Source organism: Chiloscyllium plagiosum, unplaced genomic scaffold (assembly GCF_037043375.1).
Source record: "Chiloscyllium plagiosum isolate Xiang-an unplaced genomic scaffold, Cpla_swu_hap1 HiC_scaffold_3, whole genome shotgun sequence".
NCBI classification, from domain to species: Eukaryota; Metazoa; Chordata; class Chondrichthyes; order Orectolobiformes; family Hemiscylliidae; genus Chiloscyllium; species Chiloscyllium plagiosum.
In genome coordinates, this window is record NW_028270141.1 from 24,973,402 (window position 1) to 24,986,447 (window position 13,046).

Sequence of the window (13,046 nt, forward strand, 5' to 3'; positions counted from 1 at the left end):
TCAGGTCTCACCTCTGACTCCTTTCCACCACACCTCCCCCTCCAGTGACCCCCCCCGCCCAACTTGGTAAGAAGTTGACAATAAGGACTTACCTCTACATCACTGGATCCCCTGAGGGGCAGTCCCCAATTAGTGTACACTAGGACCCAGAACAGTTGGCCTCTGATTGGCCATCAACTGCTGGTGTTTCAGGTTGCAAGTGGATGAAGCCAGTGCTAGGCTGAGCTATGTGCCTTTCCTCATCTATACAGTTTTAATGAGCTGAATGGGGGAGAGGGTAGTGTTCCAGTGAATTAGCCTGTTGGTGGGGATGATGTGTTCATCACCATTTAGCGTTCTTGCCCCCACATTTAGAGAAGAAAGGAAATTAACATAATTTGGATTCATACTAATGAGGTGAACAGACAGCAAACCAAACTGTTGTGCACATAATTGCCCTCAATTGATGTGTATGGGTGACTTACAAGTCCACAGAAGAAACAGAGGGAACTGTAGTCAATTAATACCACGTTTTCACATTTTTCAAGCCCATATGATACTATTTTATGTTTATTTCTGCTTATTTTCTGTGTTCTTTTGTGGTACTGCTTTTGCTCATTGTAAATCAGAGGCTTGTCGCCAAAATTAGGTGGAGGTGCCTCTGTGTTCACCAAAGAGATTTGGAAAATGGCCTGTCGGAGGCGTAGAAGGTGTGCTGACAACCCTGGGGTAAGTGTTCTTTGAATGGTGGAGCGTAGCTTGATCAAGGTTTCTGTCATGAAACTGCCTGGTTGCTGTTGGGGCTCACCATCATCTTTCTGGACATCTGATCTTACTTGTCAAGTCATCACTCAGTTGGTCAAACAGGAACTCACTACGTGAGGAATCCTAGATTTGGCTCCCACTATTCCAGCTGGAAAAGGCTCCATGGATGCTGCCTGACCTGCTGCGCTTTTCCAGTAACACATTTTCAGCTCTGATCTCCAGCATCTGCAGTCCTCACTTTCTCCCACTATCCCAGTAACAGTTTGCTCACAAGACAAGTGGGAAAATCCAAGGACCTGTCAAAACGCCATCACCACTGTTCCTTACCATGGGATCAATGTCCCTTGTGTTCCCAAGTTGGCTGCTGCTAACAGTTAGATTGTTTACCATTTTTAATTATCAACAGGAAACATTCAGGTAAAATAGGCTGTTTATTTTAATGTCAAACAAGTTGTGTGAAATTTACACTTAGTTTTGAGGAAGACATTTTTGGGCTGATCTTCATCTCGCCATTGCCTGGTTTTCCACATATGATTGGATGGTTGCAATACTGTACCAAGAGCCTTCCTGCTGAACGTAATTCTACGTTGACTCCAATGAGCTAGCTAGTGCTCTTAGAAGTCTCATTATTACACACAAATTGGAGTCCAGTGATGTTATTCGGATTCCAGTGCAATTTTTGTTTGAATTAATAAGGCTGAATGCTGAAGCCAGCCTATGTGACACAGTCTTCCCTTTGTGATACTCATGTGCAAGTACTCAAATCATTGGGATCTATTAGAAAACATGGTTTCACTTATGGAGGTGCTTTTTGGAGTTAGAAATCACTGCATTTTTGATTTACTTCAAGTTTAAAAAGGACCTGGTTACTGCAAAAATAGGAGGCAGCTTGGCCAGTTCATTCTGACTGGAAGAAGAGGAGAAAGCAGAACATTATTAGATGAGAGAGCATCTTGTCATTATGTTTAGGGCTCCATGGAAGTCACAGAGAAGAATGGCTGCTTACAGCTGTCATTATGGTGCTTATAGAGTCTATAGGCCCAGAATAACCTTTACCCAGCGTACTGATGATTGATGAATAAGAAGACTGTGCTTCTCCAGAGAGTTTTTTTTAAGCAATCCATTTACAGTAGTCCATTGAGCAGGACTCAAAACTCATTTCAGACGTGATCACATGCAAACCACTCTATATTTCTCAATTTTTTCGCCTCAGGTTCTATGCTGTGTATGGAGGAGATAAGTCACTGGGTCCGGATGGCTTGCATCCCAGGTTGTGAGAAAGTGGAGATGGAAATATTTCAAGGGCTTGTCTTTAAACTCTAATCTTCTCTAGATATGGGAGATCTAACAGAAGACTGGAGGGAGGCATAGCTGACAGCCTTATTTAAGAGAAAGTGTAAAGATAGTCCTGCCAACTCCACCCAGTTAAGTTATCGTCAGTAGTGATAAGGTTTTAGAAACAATAATCATGGAAGTAATGATTTGGTGATGCTGGTGTTGGACTGGGGTGTACAAAGTTAAGAATCATACAACACCAGGTTATAGTCCAACAGGTTTAATTGGAGGCACTAGCTTTTGGAGCGCTGCTCCTTTATCAGGTGGTTGTCCTGAAAGCTAGTGCTTCCAATTAAACCTGTTCAACTATAACCTGGTGTTGTGTGATTTTTAAAATGGAAGTAATGACCAAGCACTTGAAGAATTGTGCTTTAACTAAAGAGACCCAGCAGGGATTTGTGACTGTTGATCATGCTTAGCCAATCTAATTCAATGTCTGGATAAAATATCAGAGAAAGTTGATGTAGGAAATGCATGGATGTTGTGTACATGGATTTCAAGAAAATGTTTAGCAACTAACACATAAAAGACTGCTCAACAAAATCAAATTTCAAGGAATGGGATGGGGTGGGCAGAGAATCAATGTCTAATTGCACAAAAACAATTAGCTTACGGATTGGAAACACCAAGTTGTTGGAAGTAGTTATTTTTCAGACAGACAAATAGTGGTCCACTGGGTCGTTGCTATGACCACCATAAATGACATGGACTTGCGAAAACAGTAAAATTTTAAAATTTGCCGATTATATCAAACTTGGAAGATCAACCACCTGTAAGGATAATATGAATTGCCTGCAACAGTACATAGATAGGTTAGCAGAATGAGCAGGAAAGTAGCAGATGGATCTTAATACAGAGAAGTATGAGGTAATGCACTTTGCAAAAGGATAAGGAGGAGCAAGACAAATTTAATGGTACATTTCTAAAAAGTGTCAGGAAGATGGTGAACTGGAATATATGTGTATCATTCTTTAAAGTTGACAGATCATGTTGTGAGTGTTTAACAAAGGATATGGGGTCATGGGTTCATAAAACATAAATACAAAAACAGGCGAGTTATATAGAATCTTGATAAAACTCTGGCACAGATGAAATCCCAATAAAAGGACCAAATTAAGATCTGATCTACTTTAGGAAGTTTGTGAACAACCTTTGGAGGGTGCAGAGAAGACTTACCAGAATGGATCTAGTGCTGCAGAGCTTTAGTTTCAAGCTTAGCTGAGAAAGGTTAGAGTAAAGGAGATTCAGAGGAGATTGCTTGTGGTTTACAAGACTATAACAGGCTTAAATACAAAACCAGGGAAAACTGTTGTAATTAGCAGTTAGTACAAGGACCTGGGGATACAGACTTAAGATCTCAGGCAAGAAATTGTCAAGGAATATGATGAGAATCTTCTTCACATAGTGAGTTGGAATGACATGGAGCTCACTGCTCATGAGGATGGTGAAAGTGTAAACAATCAATGATTTCAAAATTGGGTAGGCTCTTGATGGAAATGAACTTGCAATGTTGGAATGGGTTTGGAGGATTGCCCTGAGCAGAGACAATACATCAAACAGGTGACTGATGCTGTCTGTGCAAAGGCCAGCCAGCAAGTAATTTTCTTCAGGAACCAGCAGGAAAAGTTTGTGAGGTTATAAATGTTCTCGGTTCCATGAAGTTCAGGATGTGATTGACTGCATCTTGTGTAGCCCACAAGAATCCTGTTGAAGAGGCACCAGCCATAAGCATTTCATTCCCTTCAGTTTAGATTAGTCTTTGCCCAGTGCCTGCAATTCATGCAGGTTCCATGCTTACATTTCCTATATTATACCTTTATACAGGGACAGATCACCATTTCCCCTGCTCCAACTATATACATGCATATTATGTTACAGCATGGATGCTTAGCAACGAAAGCTGCCTCTTCAAATGTGGCTTATTTCACCTCTGCAATAACAATGCAAGCCTGCTGAAATAAGATTCAAACAGATCATGTGATTACAAGAGCAGATGATTGGAGAGCACAAATAATGTCTGGACAGCTCTGGGGACGTTCTGCAGTACAGCCTGGGAAAAAGTGTCCCTGATCATTGTCATTTGTACAGTATTACAGTGCACTAGGGACGGCAATTGGAGACGGCACAGCAGAAAGGCCTTTTGCCTCCTGAGAAAGGAAACTCAAGTGACAACAAAGATGAAGCAAAAGGGAACAGCTCCAGCTCGTAGCTACGTTCTCTTGCAACAGTTAATTACTCAATGTGTTAGCTTCACTCCTCCCCAGCAACTCAGCACAGCTCCACACTCCAAATACGGGTTAGTGTAGGGATGTTATAAAGCATCGTTTTCAGACAGATGAAGAAATCATTCTTGCTTTTCTTGCACAGTTAAGATCAATGTACGGTTTTCAACATTTCAGACTAATACTACACACATTCTCTGCCATCTCTTCCTGTGCCTGTCAGCTACTCTGGTGCTGTAACTCCCTCTCAGGGAGAGGAGAACTCCTTGCACGCCATTGCCTGCTCTACTGGGACCCTGCATGCTGCAATGTGAAATCTGGGATGTCTTGCCTGTTATAGATCATTGCAAAAAAAATTGATCCTGGGGAAGTGTACCATGAATAGACAGCTCTGATTTCAGAGGAGAAAGTGAGGACTGCAGATGCTGGAGATCAGAGTCGTGAGTGTGGTGCTGGAAAAGCGCAGTAGATCAAGCAGCATCCGAGGAGCAGGACAATCGACGTTTCGGGCATAAGCCCTTCATCAAGAATGAGGTTTGTGAGTCAAGGGGTAGAGAGATAAATTGGAGGGGGGGTGAGGCTGGGGGGAATGTGGCTGAATGTGCGATAGGTAGATGAAAGTGGGGGTGTAGGTCGGAGAGGAGGGTGGAGCGGCTAGGTGGGAAGGAAGATGGACAGGTAGGACAGGTCTTGAAGGCAGTACTGAGTTAGAAGGTTGGATCTGGGATAATGCGGGGGGGAGGGGAAATAAGGAAACTGGTGAAATCCACATTAATCCTGTATGGTTGGATTTGACTTAAGCTCTGATTTCAGAGGTAGCTTCAAATCGACATCATACCAACTCTGCATTGTAAACAGTAATGCACCCATCTCAATACTGGAAATGGGAAATCAGTGAAACTCGCAAAATATTCTCATCTCACTGGTGGTATCAAGTGGCCATGTAAATCACTGTACCTGATGCACACAGGAAATTAATATCTCCCCCACCTCTATCTCTTTGGAATTAAAAATTTCTGAAACATAAATCAAAAGTTACCACGAGCATGTAATTAGTTGTTGTGCTTTAGTTTATATGGATATAGACACCACCACTCTGTTTAAAAAAGACACTCAAGCAACATTCATTCTTTATAAATGACAGGTTATGCCAATTCCAACTGGAAAGAATTGAACCATTTCCCTTTGACATTCAATGGCCATCACTGAATAACCTCTCCATGTCAACATCCTGGGGGCTACCATTGATCAGACACTGAACTGGACTAGCCATATAAATTCAGAGACTTCGAAGGCAGGCCAGAATTGAGAAATTCTGCAGCAAGGAGATCACCACCTGACTCCCCAGAGGCCCAACATCATCTCCCAGGCACAAGTCACAGTTGCCTGAATGAGTGCAGTTCCAACATCACTCAAGTAACTTGACAATAAGCAGCATTAAACAGCCATTTGATTGGTCCCATTTTTGTCACTTTTAAAACTCATTTCCTCCGCCACTTAAAAACAATGGTGTAAGTATGGGCCGTTTACAAAATACACTGCAGTATTCAACAAGGCTTCTTTGACAGCAGCTATAGCCATCATCACTTAGAAAGGCAGTTGCTGCATGGGAACACCATCACTTGCACTTCCACTCCCTCACCAAGTCAGTAACCATTATGAATTGCAAATACCATATATCACTTTTTCCTCAGTGTCTCTGAAACTCCCTTCTGAAGGGCTTTGGCTATAGTTCCCCAGTGACCATCGTTGTGGGCTTGAAATGATAGTGCACCAACACTTTTTCAACAGTATTTAGGGACGTGTAATAAATTATGCTCCAGCCAGCAGCATCCTTATCTTGTGAAAGAATCAAAAGAAAATAAATATTATCTGAACAATCTATTTTAAATTTGTTTCTAGCTTTTCTTAACATAATTATGAAAATTTTCTGAACTGGTGGCTCAGTGGTTAGTACTGCTGCTTTGCAGCGTCAGGGACCTGGGTTCAATTCCTGTCTTGGGTGACTGTCTGTGTGGAGTTCATACATTCTCCCTGTGTCTGCGTGGGTTTCCTCTGGGTAGTCCGGTTTCCTCCCAAAGTCCAAAGATGTGCAGGTTAGATGGATTGGCCAAGCTAAATCGCCCATAGTGTTCAGAGATGTGTAAGTTAGGTGGGTTGACCATGGGAAATGTGGGGTTGTAAGAATGGGGTAGCAGGATGGATATGGGTGGGTTGCTCTTCAAGGGGGTTGGTGTGGACATGATGGACTGAATGGCCTGCTTCAACACTGTAGAGATTCTATGGTAAGAAGCTCATTGAAGGGGAAACAGGTTTATTTGATGAATTCTGCTCGTTAAATGGTACAAATACATATGTCATAGATCTGGGAAAACACATCAATTCCAAATCTAGGCTTTAACGAGAGAGTAAGGCCTCAAATTAAATCTTTACTGAAAGCATTGTAGCCAATTTAGTGGATAAATATAATTATGTTTTTGTTTATTATGTAATTTTTGAATTTTTAAAATTATATTCGCCATATTCCGGAGAAATAAATTTCTGTCTTTGAAGATGTCAGTTAAGCTGAAGCATGTAAGTGCTAGGAAACTGAAATGTTGTAGCAAGGTGGCTTTGTGCATCAGTGGTGGAGGGAATTAATGTTGAAGCTCATGAATGAGGTGCCAATCAAGTCAGCTCCTTTGTTTGGGATGGTGGCAAGCTTCTTGGTTGTTGTTAGAGCTGCATTCATCTCGGCTGTTGTAGAGTATTCCATCATGTATCTCTGGCTAGATACCTTGTAGATGGTGGACAAGGATTGGAGTGGTAAGAGACTGCAAAATTTATGAACTCTGCTCTGCTCTCGTAACTACAGTTTTCACATAGCTGGTTGAATTCAGTTTCAGGTCAAGCCTAAACCCTATAATAGTCAAGAGTGTAATGCTGGAAAAGCATAGCAGGTCAAGCAGCATCTGAGGAGCAGGAGATTCGACGTTTTGGGCATAAGCCCTTCATCAGCCATTCCTGATGAAGGACTTATACCCGAAACGTTGATTCTCCTGCTCCTCGGATGCTGCCTGACTTGCTGTGCTTTTCCAGCATTACACTCTCGACTCTGAGCTCCAGCATATGCAGTCCTCACTTTCTCCTAAACCCAATAATAGCATAGAATCATTCAATAGAACATCTAAAGAGACAGTTACGTACTGTCTTGTTGGAGATAGTCATTTGTGTGCTGTGATTGATTATTGCACTTATCAGCCCAAGCTTGAATATTGTCTGGGTCTTGCTGCATCTGGGCATAGACTATATCTGAGGAGTCGTGAATTATGCTGAATTTTCTGCAATGTGGAAACAGGCCATTCAGCTCAACATGTCCACACCGACTCCCTGAAGAACATCCTACCTAGAGTCACCCTGCTACCTTATCCTTGTAACCCTGCATTTCCCATGGTCAACCCATCTCACCTACACATCTCTGGACACTATGGGCAATTTAGTTTGGCCAATCTATCTAACCTTTTTGCCCAAGCTATCTAACCTGCACATCTTTGGACTGTAGAATTTGAAGCTGTCCCTGGCACTGTGAGGCTGCAGCACTGGCTAACCACTGAGCCAGCGTGTCACCTCAGTCATGTTTGGACCACGAGCATAATTAGCTCAGAAGCTGAGTAACTTGAACAGAATCCAACTAAGCCTCAGTGAGCAGTTTATTGTGGAGCAAGTGCTGCTTGATTGCTCTGTTGACAATCTCTTCACTTGATAAGTGAGTTAAGATCACACAACACCAGGTTTTAATCCAACAGGTTTATCTTGGAAGCACTAGACCTAGCACAAATAAACCTGTTGGACAATAACCTGGTGTTGTGTGATTTTTAACTTTGTACACCCCAGTCCAACGCCGGCACCTCCAAATCATTGACGATTGAGAGTTGACTGGTGGGGCAGTAATTGGCTGGATAGAATTTGTCCTATTTTTTTTGTGCCCAGGTCATACAAGGGCAGATTTCCACAATGCAGGTAGATTGCAGTGCTGTACTGTTGGCTTGAGGTGTAACAAATTCTGGAGCATGAGTCTTCAGTTTTATTCCCAGAATTAGGGTGGCACAGTGGCTCAGTGATTAGCACTGCTCCCTCAGTGGGCCAGGAATCTGGGTTCAATTCCAACCTTGAGTGACTGACTGTGAGAAGTTTGCACATTCTCCCCGTATCTGTGTGTGATTGCTTAGCTCTGTCTATTCCAAGTTCCTTCCACTGTCTGGCGTGCAAGCTTTCTGTTTTGTAGTTACACCATCTTGGCAACTCAATTTTAGTTGTGCCTGGAACTGGTGCTGTTTTTGGCATACTTCTCTTTGATCCAGGTTCAGCACCACAGCGTGATGGCAATAATAGAGTAGGGGATGTGCCAGCCCAAAAGGTTGCAGATAGTGGTTGAACAAAATTCTGCAACTCTTGAAGTCCCAAGCATCTTATTGATGCACAGCTCCCAAGTGCTAGATCTGTTCAAAGTCGATGCTTTTCAGTACAGTAACCATTGCCAAGGTGCATTCAAACCCTGGTGCTCTGAGCATCAGCCTGTGTCTCCAGATCCAGGAATATTACCTTTGTGCCATCATGTTCTCTATTCTCACTTTTGTTAGTTAACCCACATTTGCTTCATACTGTCTTGAATCATAATTTTTAGAAGCAATCCTGCCACAGAAGTTAAACTGATTAGTATGTAGTTGCTGGGCTTGTCTTTGCACTACATTGAATGGGGGTGTAGCATTTGCAATTCTCCATTCTGTGGCACCATCCCTGAGTCTAAGAACAATGGGATAATTATGGCCATAGTCTTTGCAATTTCCACTCTCATTGTGTCAGTATCCATGGATGCATCTTATCCAGTCCTGGTGCCTTATTAATCTGATTACTGACAGCTTATCCACTAGCTCTTCCTTGCCAATTTAAGCCCCTCAAATTTCTGAAATAACTTTTTTTTCCCCTATGAATGGTGTAGCATTTTCATCTTTGGTAAAGATAGATGCAAAGTATTCACCATATACCTCAACTATGACCTCTGTCTGCAGATGTAAATCTTTTATTTAATCCCGAGTGAGTCCCATTCCTCCTCTTATTACCCTTCTACTATTTATATGTCTGGACAAAACTTTGGACCTCCCTTTTATGTTATCTACCAGTATCTTTTCATGTATTGTCTTAGCTGTGATTTGCTCTTTCACTCTCTTTCTGTACCTTCCATCTTCAGTCTGATGTCCATCCTAATAAACATCAATGATTTTCTATTTAAAACTGGTCAATTTAACTTGTTGGTCGCTTAAGAAGGCTGACATGGATGGTTGGCAAAGTATTAGAGGTGAAAGTAGAATTGAGAAAGACCAAAACCTGGAGTCCAACAACAGGAAATGAAATCTCCTGCAGTTTCAATTGGGAATGGCTGCAGTGCAGAAAAAAAACCCAGCTTGCACATATATAGCACCTTCAGTTGAGCCAAACCTCCCAAGGCATTTCATAAGAGCATTATCAAACCAAATTTGACATTGGCAGTGGATCAGTTAAAGTGGATGAGAACAGAGGACTTGGAAGGTTGCACAATCAGAGGAAGTCACAACAATATTTCCATGGTTGTGACCATGGAGCGATTTGAAAACAAGGATAATTGTGTTAAAAGTGAACATTGCTGAACTGGAAACAAAGGTAGTCAGTGAATATCTTGGTGACAGATGAGTGAGATGTTGAGATATGGGTCACAGTTTTGGATTAAATCAAACCTATAGAAAATAGATGATACAGCCAGCAAAGAATATTTTGGATTAGTCAATTTTAGAGTTCAACAAAGACATGCAGGAGACTTCTGGCAATGGAGAAGATGGATGATACTGGGGAGGTGGAAGTGGTACAATATGTCAGAAAGTATTCTTGGGATTAAGTATAACACCAAAGTTATGGAATCTGTTTCATCTGTCGACTGTTGCCATGGAGAGGAACGTAGAATCCCTACAGTGCATATCGAGGCCTTTCGGCCCACCAAGTCTGCACTGACCCTCTGGAGAACATCACCCCTACCTCCCCTATTCTATTTCTGTAAACCTGCATTTATCATGGCTAATCCACTGAGCCTGCATGTCTTTGGACTGTGGGAGAAAAAAAGTGCACCCAGCAGAAACCCACACGGGGAAGTGTGCAAATTTCACACAGTCACCCAATTAAACCTGGGTTTCTGGCACAGTAGAATAGCAGTGCTAACCACTGTACCCTAATTTTGAATTCTCGAGAAGCGGAAATTTCTTCTTAGTGTGTACCCTATCAAGCCCCCTCACAAATCTTGTATATTGCAATGATCAAGACCTAACCTATTTACCCATTTTTGATAAGTCAACCTTAATATCAGGAATCAGTCACGTGAATGTCTTTTGAACTGCCTCCAATGCCAGTGTACACTTTCTTAAAAACAGGGACCAAAACTACTCAGTACCCCAGATGCAGCCTCATAGTAACAAAATTTCCCTAGTTTTAAACTCCAAATCTAAAGGATAAAATTCAATTTGCTTGATTACTTACCTGCTGCATTTACATTGCAAACTCTTTGTATTTCATGCACAAGAAGACTCATCCTGCAGTATAGCACTAGTTAGAGTTTGTCCCTTTTACATAATATCTGCCTTTTGATTCTTTTTTCCAAAGTGTATTTTCCTGAATTAAACTTAATATATGACGTTATTGCCAACTCACTCAACCTGGAGAAAGTGAGGGCTGCAGATGCTGGAGATCAGAGCTGAATATGTGTTGCTGGAAAAGCGCAGCAGGTCAGGCAGCATCCAAGGAACAGGAGAATCGACGTTTCGGGCATAAGCCCTTCTCAAACAATTGCTTGAGAAGGTAGATCATGATTGGTTGATATTATTTTTGAAACTTCACTCAACCTGACTGTATTCCCTTGCAGATTCCTTATGTCTTCATCACAACATGCCCTCCCACCTATTTTCATATCATCAGCAAATTTGGATACATTGCTTTTCTCCCCCTCCTCCAAGTCGTAAACATGGATCGTAAACATGGATTGATCTTTGTCACACACTGTTAGTTATGACTTTCCATCCAGTAAAAGACCCATATTGAATGGAGTCATGACTAGGGAACAGAGTTTGTGATGGGGATGGAAAACAGTGACTTTGGTCTTATTTTGATATTATTTGGAGAAAATGTCTGATCCTCCAGTACTGAATCTTAGGAAATCAATGTAACAACCTGGAGACAGTAGAGGAGTTCAGAGGAACGGTGGTGAAGATAAATACAAGAAATTGCACAATTGAAGTGTTATGTGGGCAAACAATTGCTTGAGAAGGCAGATCATAATTGGTTGATATTAGTTTTGCAACTTCTGATGGAATTGTATTCTCAGGTTATTGCATTTAATGAAAATCTGGAAATGCGAGGTTAGCATCCCTCACCAAGCAGCTTTTGTTTCTTAATGATATTGGCTCATGTCAAATTCTCCTTTTGTGTATGAGGAGTGCTTCATGATACCACATCCCAAGTAATTATATTTCACTCTTACTAATAAGTGCAATCAAGGTAACGATATATAAGGTGGAGTGAAAATCACAGTCAACCTGCTCTTATCTGCAGCCAACGTCCACATGTTTGTAACACATTATAGATAGCAATCTTGAGCACAAACCTTAGCCATTCTGATTATTGCAAACTCAAGAGCATTGAGATTAATGTCACTGCCACTCCTAATGGCGTCCAAGTAGTTCAGCACAGATCAGTAATCTGCACCTGGGACTAGCCTTGTCTGGCGGATTGTGCCATTGAGATGATGTATTTGCCAAAAGAGGATGAATGAAGCTCTCTGCTTCACACTTGTGAAAAGGAACAGAGGATTTGGACGTCCGTTACTGATTCTCTGCCAAATGCTCACCACACTTAACTCATGACTTTGTCATTTACTATTTGTTCCATCATCGACACTGTGAAAACAAAACTAATATTTAATAATGAGGAATATGACATTTTAGTTGCTGTTTTTGTTGGGACTTTTAATGGCTGTATTTATTGATTTACAGATGTTGCATGTTTTGCTTTTCGAAGTTGTATCATTTTGCAAATATTTGGTACCATCAATTGATCATGACACAGTAAAGATAATTTTCAGTTTTATGGAATGTCTGATAGCAATAAAATTCCATTGATTTTGCTTCATTGAAATCAATAAAACAGAAAACAATGGTGATTTCAAGCAGAGGGAGTTTGGTTAATGCTGGGTTCAGAGCAGTGGGAGAAGATGCTTTTTAAAATTTATTTTCTTCACTGTCCAGAATTTGATACCTCCTTCAGTGCAGCTGAAGGAGCTGTTGGTAAACTATTCTACATGTAATAAATATTTGGTAAATATAATGGTGCAGTGGTTATTTCACCAGACTAATAACCACAGGCTAATGTTCTGGTGAACATGCGTTTGAATCCCAATGTGGCAGATAATAAAACTGGAATTCAGTAAAAATTCCAACATTTAATAAAAACGCTGGCCTAATGGCAACTACTGTCAATTGTCATTTTAAAAAAACAATCTGGTTCACTAATGCTCATTGCAGAAGGAAATCTGCCACCCTAACCTGATCTGGTGTACATGTGACTCCAGACCCACAGCATTGTCGTTGACTCCAAACTGTCCTCTGGATAATTAAGGATGTGCAATAACTACTGGCCCAGTCATGGATGATTTTTTAAAAAAAATACAGTTAAAAAATGGCAAGGCACCTC

General features: G+C 41.3%; 1 protein-coding gene across 18 annotated transcripts in view; it reads left to right on the forward strand.

Annotated features, from left to right (window-relative positions):
- Positions 1-13,046, forward strand: part of LOC122541729 (myelin transcription factor 1-like protein) — a 558,875-nt gene that overhangs the window by 160,135 nt on the left and 385,694 nt on the right. The window contains exon 1 of one of the 18 annotated variants that reach the window (XM_087978056.1): positions 4,404-4,835. The exons of the other annotated variants lie outside the window; for them this stretch is intronic. The gene's annotated coding sequence lies outside the window, so the exon portion shown is untranslated. Of the gene's footprint in view, positions 1-4,403; positions 4,836-13,046 lie in introns of those variants that run through there. 18 annotated transcript variants of the gene reach the window in all.